The sequence below is a fragment of the Coregonus lavaretus genome (genome assembly GCF_964263955.1).
Source record: "Coregonus lavaretus genome assembly, chromosome: 10".
NCBI classification, from domain to species: Eukaryota; Metazoa; Chordata; class Actinopteri; order Salmoniformes; family Salmonidae; genus Coregonus; species Coregonus lavaretus.
Genome location: NC_139997.1, coordinates 17704160 through 17713759, shown reverse-complemented (window position 1 = coordinate 17713759; position 9600 = coordinate 17704160). Strand labels below are relative to the sequence as shown.

Here is a 9600-nt window from a genome sequence, read left to right as displayed (position 1 = left end):
AAATGAAATAACTTTTTTTTGTGTACATCCAACATCATTTATTAAGATAGTTCCAAGACAATGGACTCAAAAATGTGGATATCATTTCCATGTAATCCAACATAACGTTATTGCATATGCCATGGAAAGAACAAGTGTTCATAACTTTTTGTACACTCAGTGTATATGATGGACTGAGAGGACAGATGTGAGTTGTTGAAATTTCTTTTTTATATTAATATTGTTGCTTTATAATTTACTAACGTTAAGTAGTTGATCAAATTATTCATCTTGTGTTATTTGAAGTTATAATATTAACCCTAATCATTCTCGTGCTTTGTTCATTAACATTATCTTCCTTCATCTCTCTCTTTGAACAGAATCCCCTCTGAAAATAAAGTTCCCTACTTTGTGTAACTCTTATATTTAACGGTATTTATTTATTTATCAAGACATTATCAATGGTGAGTGTGCAAAGTTAATTACTTGTGAGTTCATCAATAGTTAATTCAATCAATAGTACATTTTTTGCAACATCACTGCGAGTCGTCATGTCTCTCAAAAGCCGTGACAGCCACAGTTTACTTGTGAAGCTAACGTTAGTGCCGCCCTAAAACCCGCCAGCATGATCATTACACAGATGCACCTTGTGCTAGGGACAATAAAAGGCCACTAAAATGTGTAGTTTTGTCACACAACACAATGCCACAGATATCTCAAGTTATGGGAGCGTGCAATTGGCATGCTGACTGCAGGAATGTCCACCAGAGCTGTTGCCAGAGAATTTAATGTTCATTTCTCTACCATAAGCCACCTCCGTCGTTTTACAGAATTTGGCAGTATATCCAACCGGCCTCACAACCGTAGACCACGTGTAAACACGCCAGCCCAGGACCTCCACATCCGGCTTCTTCACCTGCGAGATCGTCTGAGACCAGCCACCCGGACAGCTGATGAAACTGTGGGTTTGCACAACTGAAGAATTTCTGCACAAACTGTCAGAAACCGTCTCAGGGAAACTCATCTGTGTGCTCGTCATCCTCACCAGGGTCTTGACCTGACTGCAGTTCGTCGTCGTAACAGTTTTCAGTTGGCAAATGCTCACCTTCGATGGCCACTGTCACGCGGGAGAAGTGTGCTCAATCTTTGAAATTGTTTTATATTTTTGTTCAGTGTATATTTGAACCTATATTCACATAGGAATGATCAATGTAATTCATTTCTACACAACACGATAGTAGTAGTCACCAACTCAGATCTGGTACCTATTTTACATCGTTGGTCTCGGTTCGCATTGGTGGGTGTGTATGGACCATCCTTTGAGAGGTGTAGGCTATGTCAAGAGGTCTGAATGTTTATGCCACAGAAGATGTGCCTGTAACCAAAGAGTCGATGGTTTAAGGCCAATTGTAGCTGGTTTCCTTTCCAGGAGATAACAACAACATACCCTTAAACTAATTCAGACAGATAAATAAAAATAAACAATAGTGTACATTATTACATTCACTATTATAATAATAGTTTAAATAAAGGCTCATCCATTACTTTTGATTGAAATTCAATACAAATTGTAGATACAGCTATTCATTTGTAACACTGACAATCTGACTTTTTATTACACAAAAAACAGATGCCTTTTAAACAACAATATACTGTACTGTATGACTGTAAATCCTTGAGTCCAATGGCATCAGCAGAAGACCCAACAGATTCAAGATCAGTGCTTACAATTAACAAGTTGCTCCTGCCAACTTTCTTTGCATTTACACTTCTTTCATTTTAATTTTCTTCCCACTTTCTTTGCAATTTGTATTAAATTATGTATTTCAGGTGTTTTGCTAGCTTCATGCTTGACAAAGACTATTTTATAGATCTTGTTCCATTTATTTTATGATCTGCGTCCATATTACACCACTAGAAAATAACCAGCAGGTGGCTCTCTGAGTCAAAAAACATATTTGTAAAACTACAATCTTTTCCCCAATTCACTACCTCTATTTTCTAATTTTTTTTATTTTTTTATTTTTTTATTTTTGGTCATTTAGCAGACGCTCTTATCCAGAGCGACTTACAGGAGCAATTAGGGTTAAGTGCCTTGCTCAAGGGCACATCGACAGATTTTTCACCTAGTCGGCTCGGGGATTAGAACCAGCGACCTTTCGGTTACTGGCACAACGCTCTTACCCACTAAGCTACCTGCCGCCCTAAATGAGGCAAAATAAACGCCCCCAAACCATATGCACAGCACATTATTACATGACCAGAAGAATTCAAATAGAATTCTACAGGCACAATCGTCATATACAGTTATCAAGATTTGAACAAAGTAGGGAGTAGTGCTTTGGTTTGCTGACGACATGAGTCAGTGTAGCTGGTGATAGGGGTGGTCGCCTCTGTATGGGAGTGTCATTCAAACTTCTTGAGGTGGTTGTAGAGGGACTGAACGTAGGTGAAAATACACTTGGGGTCTGGTTTGCTACCCATCGCCATCATATCCTCGACCTCTATGAGACGCACACAGTCGGCTTGCTCCCTGAGAGAGACAGAAGGAGAGAAAAAAAATATGAACCACAAGATTTAAAAATAAGGTTTCCAATAGATCTATATTATAATACCGTAAGCCACAGAGTTGTCCCAGGATCTCACACGCGCACTATTCTGCACTGGAATTGCGTTCCCATGAAAAACTAGACAGATAACTAACAACTGAGTCTTCAAAAACTTCCAAGGCGTGACTTTTCTTGAACGAATGTATTGAAAACGTTTATGTTGTGAAACTGCAAAATACATAAAATAATATACTTTAGTATCCAATTCACATTGACATTGTGTAGCTGTACATTATACATTTCAAGTTGAAGTTGTATAAATACAAAGCAAGTGCCAAGGTACCATGTATCTGACATGACGACAACCAAATAGATAATTACTCTATGAGTAACAACTAGCCAACTCCCTTCATAACTCTAATAATGTGCAAACACCTCTGTACAATAACAAAGCATATTACACTAGAAACAGTAACAAACTATAGTATGTTTTACAATTCGCTTACATGACGCACGAGCAAACTAATACAGTTGACCCCATCCATGAACGTCAATGCAATTGGCGTGAGTAAATGTAACCAACTAACATTGATAAGTAGCAATTCTATCAATAACAATATTATCATCACTAGCAATATGCTTGAATTGAACTTACAAATAAATATTTTCCGAGGCTGAAGCATGACAAGAAATAGTTGCACAGAAACAACTGTACCGTAGCATTGTTTCTAGCTGCTTGTCTGCGTGCAGAATGACTACTCTACTTCCGTTTTTTGTGCATTCTTCTAAGTACCAGAAAGCTCCACTAGGGGACGATAAACACCATGGAACACAATGAAAGTCACTCTTAACCACTATAATAAAATAATATGTTACCTTCTAACAGGATGGCAGCACACACACACACACACACACACACACACTTACTCTGCTGTGGTGAAGGCCATTTCAAAGTTGTGTTTGCGATTGGCAGGGTTCAGTGTGTTGTAGTCAAACACCAGCGGGAAAAAGGAGTGGACCAGGGCAGCGAAGGTCATCCCATCACACCAGCTGGATGAGAAGTTCTGGATGTCTATGTTCTGGTGGAGAGAATGGTAGGAGCCAAATGCAGTGTTATTTCCATGGAAAACCAGTTAAAACTTGAGTATTCCTATACATTGACTAACTAAGGGCCATATTTGATGGTAAATCCTCTATTAACATAAATGCATGATTAACACACATGGTCCAATTACGAACAAAATGGTATGAGAATATGGAGCCTCCTATGCTGTCTAAAGTCCTGGCAAGGACTGGGATGGACTAATCGCTGGAAACCAGAACCAAATCTCACGTTTGCTAGCTAACATTTATATCACATTGTGAACAGTCACAAGGGACTAGGGCCGGACTCACCTGGTAGCCAATGGTTTTGGAGCGGCACCACTCCAGGAGCATTGCCTTGATGTTGCTAGCGCTGTTGAAACTCTGGGAGCGCTGCAGTCTGGGCTTGGAGCCTGCAGCCTTGGACCTGCAGAGTGGAACATAGAGGTGTTCAGTTGTTTGTGGCTGTGTAGCTCAGTTGGTAAGAACATAGTGCTAGCAACATCAAGGTCATGGGTTCATGTATGCACTCACTGTGCTGTAAGTTGCTTTGTTTGCTTTGTTTGCTAAGTGACATATAAACAGGAACCAACTGTCTGACATCACACAATAGCTAGGTTTCCATGCAATCGGCGACAGACTTTCATGCGAATATTCTAAAATCCGCATTAAGAAAATATGCGCATTTTCCCACCAATGGTGTTTCCACGAAATGGATTTGTTGTGGATGATGTAGTGCACACAAAATGTACTTTTTCGCTTAAGTTTTCATGTACCGAATAAAAATCTAAAGTTCAATGTGTTTCCATCACATTTTTTAGTCTACCGATAGTTTTGTCAAAAAAACTGTTGCATTAAATAGCAAATATGCCTACTCAGGTCTAGCTAACAGCTGGCAGATACAGTGTGGGTAGGCTGTGCGGGTAGGCTAGTCTACATGATGAGATTATTATGGATAAATCCGAGAATATTTTTCATTGTCAAACGGCAGTCAAGCATCGATCATCATGTCACCAGAATAAGACCCTCAATACTTATTGGAAAGGAGCATCAAGCTCATCACCGTGCACTTTCACCACCCTGTGAAGTTCATCATAACTTACTTCATCTGTAGCCTAATAAACTGCATGGTTTCCCGAGTCATAGTGGAAGGACCACACACCATATAATTGTGTGACTACAAGTTTACTTTGATATGATGGTTATTATATCAATATTTGCGCATAAAGGAGTTCCCACCGCCATTTCTCGCATATTTAATTTTACAGACACAAAATCATCCCACCATGTCGAACAAACAAATTATCTGTCGGCATTTATAAAATTGTACCGAAACTTCCTGTTTCCATCACAGCTGTAGTGATTTTTTTTTGTATGGTATTACTTTACTCGCATAAAAACTGTGGATGGAAACATGGTTAATGACAGTGATAATATACATGTAGTAAAGGGTTGGGGAACATATAACTAGGCTTCAGCAACTAGGCTTTAGCAATTACCCAATAGGGAGTAATAGTTAGCTAAGGTGGGCAAGAGAGACAATGGGTGAAGTCAGGGTGACTGACTGTGCCTACTGTACCTGTCACACTCGTAGGCCAAACTCTCAAACAGAGACCGTTTGCCCTGCATCCCGAGGTTGCGAGGCAGCGTTTGTGACCTCTGCAGCTTCCGCTCCCCACCGCCCCCAAACTTGTCCAGACCACCAAGCTTGTTCGGACTGTCAAACTTATCTGGACCGCCAGGGAAGAGAGGACATTGCTAACCTGACAATGGAGAAAAGACTAGGAGAGGCAAAGGCGGACAGCACAACACACAATGAAGACCAGAAGACTACTATGCTATGCCTACAGACCAGTTCCTACTTTCACCTGTGGTTGCTGGGAAGCTCATGCTACGGGTAAGACTCGGGCTCGCTGCCTTAACTGCATGTACTACTGTAAAAGAAGGAAGGGAAAAAAACTGAAATAGAACTAGAGGTCAGACAAAGAAATGGGAAAGAACAAAGTCAGAAACGGAAAGATGAAACAGATAGTAGTGAGAGAGGAGTTCTTGTGTCCCTGTGGTACTCACCACGTTCACTACGTTTGAAAGGAAATTCTCCTGATGCTTTGGGTGTGGTCTCCTCAAATACGGATTGACTAGGTGTTTTGGGTGCAGGAGATGGAGGGGCTGCAGGAGACTGAGTTTGGGCAGCAGAAGACTGATATGGGGCAGCAGGGGCCCAAGATGGGGTGGCAGGGGACTGAGTTGGGGCTGGTGCAGTTGGTACCTCAGGGCTAGTTTTGGTCAAGGCACTGACAGGGGCATAGGGCGGGGCCAGAGATACAGAGGTGGGGTGCTCTTGCTGAGCTCCATGACTACTGACTGGTGACCTCACTTCCTGATGTTGTCCTGACGAACTCTCTGCTTTGATGAGAATAGACAGAAGAGGAGAAAAGGTTAGCTGTTAAGGTTTAGCTTGAATGCAACATTTTATTTGGACTAGAGGGTGACATCAGATCGGATGGACAGTGTCAACCAGACCTGGGTTCAAACAGTATTCCTTTTCTTTCAAAAGCTTTATCTGTACTATTTGAACCCGAACAGGTGTCAACGAGAGTGGATGACAGACACATACAATGTTACACAATCTAGGCCTACTGCAAGCAAAATGAATATGTACCTGGTCCTTGTAATAGGCCTGGAAGTGTAAATGTACGCATTGGCACAGGGGTCTCTCTCTTTAATGCTGGTGCTGAAACAACCAAGACAAGTCAACAAAGTCAGCCATGGATATGTTCCTTAATTTAACTTTAGATTTGTCAGAGTACATCTTAAAGGGATAGTTAATTCAAAAATAAATACAAAATACAAAATTACCCAGAGGAGCTGCATACAAGTTAAGGAAACAAATATGTAATTTGGGTGAACTATCCCTTTAAGAATAGAGAACTGAGTCCGGTCCATGTTCTACTCACTAGGACTAAACAGAGCAACAAGTGCTGTTTTGGAAGTGGTGACGTCTGCTATTGGGTAGGTAGGATACTTTGGTGTTAAAGCAGGAGACTTTTGGGCCAAAGCAGGAGATTGTGCTGGCGGTTTGGGGCTAGTTGGGGAGTCCGTTTTGGTCATGGCAGTGCAGGGAAGATGTGGCTTGCCGAATGACGAGTCCTCTGATTTGTTAGGAGTGTACATACAGTAAAAGGAGGAAAGGTGAGAGTCAAAGAAGGAAAATAAATATGTAAAAGATTACTTACAAAATTGTCCACAGCCTGCTAACAAGGTAAGGAAACAAATATGTTACATATATTATATTACAGGTATTTTACTCACCAGATTTATACAAATAATCCGGTATTGCTTTGGGTGAGGTGACATCTTCTAATGAATGACCAGCAGACTTGAGTTCCTCTGAGGCTCGTCTGGGGCCAGTTGGTGACTCGGGACTAGTCCTGGTCATGGCACTGACAGGGAGATGTGGCTTGTGCTTCTCTGCTGTCTGACCGCTGACTGATTGGGAGATAGCAGACACCAATGAGGAAAGTGTGTGTGTTTGTCAGACCTGGGTTCAAATACTGTTTCAAATATCTCAATTACTTTTACATACGGTACCAGTCAAAAGTTTGGATACACCTACTCATTCAACGGTTTTTCTTTATTTTTTACTACTTTCTACATTGTAGAATAATAGTGAAGACATCAACATGATGAAATAACACATATGGAATCATGTAGTAACCAAAAACGTGTTAAACAAATCAAAGTATATTTTATTTTTTTAATTCTTCAAAGTAGCCACCCTTTGCCTTGATGACAGCTTTGCACACTCTTGGCATTCTCTCAACCAGCTTCATGAGGTAGTCACCTGGAATCCATTTCAATTAACATGTGTGCCTTGTTAAAAGTTAATTTGTGGAATTTCTTTCCTTCTTAATGCGTTTGTGCCAATCAGTTGTGTTGTGACAAGGTAGGGTTGGTATACAGAAGATAGCCCTATTTGGTAAAAAACCAACTCCATATTATGTCAAGAACAGCTCAAATAAGCAAAGAGAAATGACAGTCCATCATTACTTTAAGACATGAAGGTCAGTCAATACGGAACATTTCAAGAACTTTGAAAGTTTCTTCAAGTGCAGTCGCAAAAACCATCAAGCGCTATGATGAAACTGGCTCTCATGAGGACCGCCTCAAGAAAGGAAGAACCAGAGTTACCTCTGCTGTAGAGGATAAGTTCATTAGAGTTACCAGCCTCTGAAATTGCAGCCCAAATAAATGCTTCACAGAGTTCAAGTAACAGACGCATCTCAACATTAACTGTTCAGAGGAGACTGCGTGAATCAGGCCTTCATGGTCAAATTGCTGCAAAGAAACCACTACTAAAGGACACCAATAATAAGAAGAGACTTGCTTGGGCCAAGAAACATGAGCAATGGACATTAGACCGGTGGAAATCTGATGAGTCGAAATTTTAACCAGCATGGCTACCACAGCATTCTGCAGCGATACGCCATCCCATCTGGTTTGCGCTTAGCGGGACTATCATTTGTTTTACAACAGGACAATGACCCAACACACCTCCAGGCTGTTTAAGGGCTAATTGACCAAGAAGGAGAGTGATGGAGTGCTGCATCAGATGACCTGGCCTCCACAAATCACCCAACCTCAACCCAATTGAAATGGTTTGGGATGAGTTGGACCACAGAGTGAAGGAAAAGCAGCTAACAAGTGCTCAGCATATGTGGGAACAAGACTGTTGGAAAAGCATTCCATGTGAAGCTGGTTGAGAGAATGCCAAGAGTGTGCAAAGTTGTCATCAAGGCAAAGGGTGGCTACTTTGAAGAATCTAAAATCTAAAATCTATTTTGATTTGTTTAACACTTTTGGTTACTACATGATTCCATATGTGCTATTTCATAGTTTTGATGTCTTCACTATTATTCTACAATGTAGAAAATAGTAAAAATAAAGAAAAACCCTTGAATGATTAGGTGTGTCCAAACGTTTGACTGGTACTGCACATTCAAAGTAAGTATTCAGATATATTTTATTTGAAAAGACAAGTAGTTGAATATTTTAATGTATTTGGAAATACACTTGGAAAGTATTTGAAAATACTCAAATACACTCCAATGCATTTAACCCAGGTATTTTAAAATAGTATTTGAAATAAGTATTTGAAAACACTCAACTACAATTTGGTAGACTTTTTGGTTTTTACAATTAACCATTCAAATACTCAAATAAAAATACTTGTTTTGGGCTGTGTATTTGAAAATACTTGTGTGATGTGTGTGTGAGTAAATTCCATAATAGAAAATAGCCCATTGTTTTCTAACTTCTTGAATAATAACTTCATATTTTTAAACTGAATTGACCACAACCCTGGTGTGTCCATACCTTGCTCTTTGTCATTTCCATTCTCCAACACAGCATCAACATTTTTCTCTTCCATTTTGTCAACAACCTTATGCTCCTATATGAGAGAAACAGAACACACTTAACTAAGGTACCCATTACTACACTAGAGGCAATCTAAAATAGCATACCATAAAACAAACCCGTACAATAAATGTAAGTTGAAACAGAAACAATAATAGTCTCTCTCTCTCTCTCTCTCTCTCTCTCTCTCTCTCTCTCTCTCTCGCGTTCTCCCTCTCTCTCTCTCTCTCTCTCTCTCTCTCTCTCTCTCTCTCTCTCTCTCTCTCTCTCTCGCGTTCTCTCTCTCTCCCTCGCGTTCCCTCTCTCTCTCTCTCTCTCCCTCGCGTTCTCTCGCTCCCTCGCGTTCTCGCGTTCTCCCTCTCTCTCTCTCTCTCTCCCTCGCGTTCTCTCTCTCCCTCGCTTTCTCTCTCTCTCTCGCGTTCTCTCTCTCTCCCTCGCGTTCTCCCTCTCTCTCTCTCTCCCTCCCTCGCGTTCTCTCTCTCTCTCTCCCTCGCGTTCTCTCTCTCTCCCTCGTGTTCTCTCTCTCTCTCTCTCCCTAGCGTTCTCTCTCTCTCTCTCTCTCCCTCGCGTT

General features: G+C 40.8%; 1 pseudogene across 1 annotated transcript in view; it reads right to left on the bottom strand.

Moving 5' to 3' along the window:
• Window positions 1-2385: 2385 nt before the first annotated feature.
• LOC311135849 overlaps window positions 2386-9600 on the bottom strand; it is a 15516-nt pseudogene continuing 8301 nt past the window's right edge. The window contains exons 2-9 of the transcript in view: window positions 8988-9054; window positions 6924-7001; window positions 6569-6763; window positions 5682-6017; window positions 5191-5341; window positions 3924-4038; window positions 3456-3607; window positions 2386-2512 (exon numbers count right to left, since the gene is read on the bottom strand). The product of the transcript in view is annotated as an uncharacterized misc_RNA (transcript). The remainder of the gene's footprint in view (window positions 2513-3455; window positions 3608-3923; window positions 4039-5190; window positions 5342-5681; window positions 6018-6568; window positions 6764-6923; window positions 7002-8987; window positions 9055-9600) is intronic.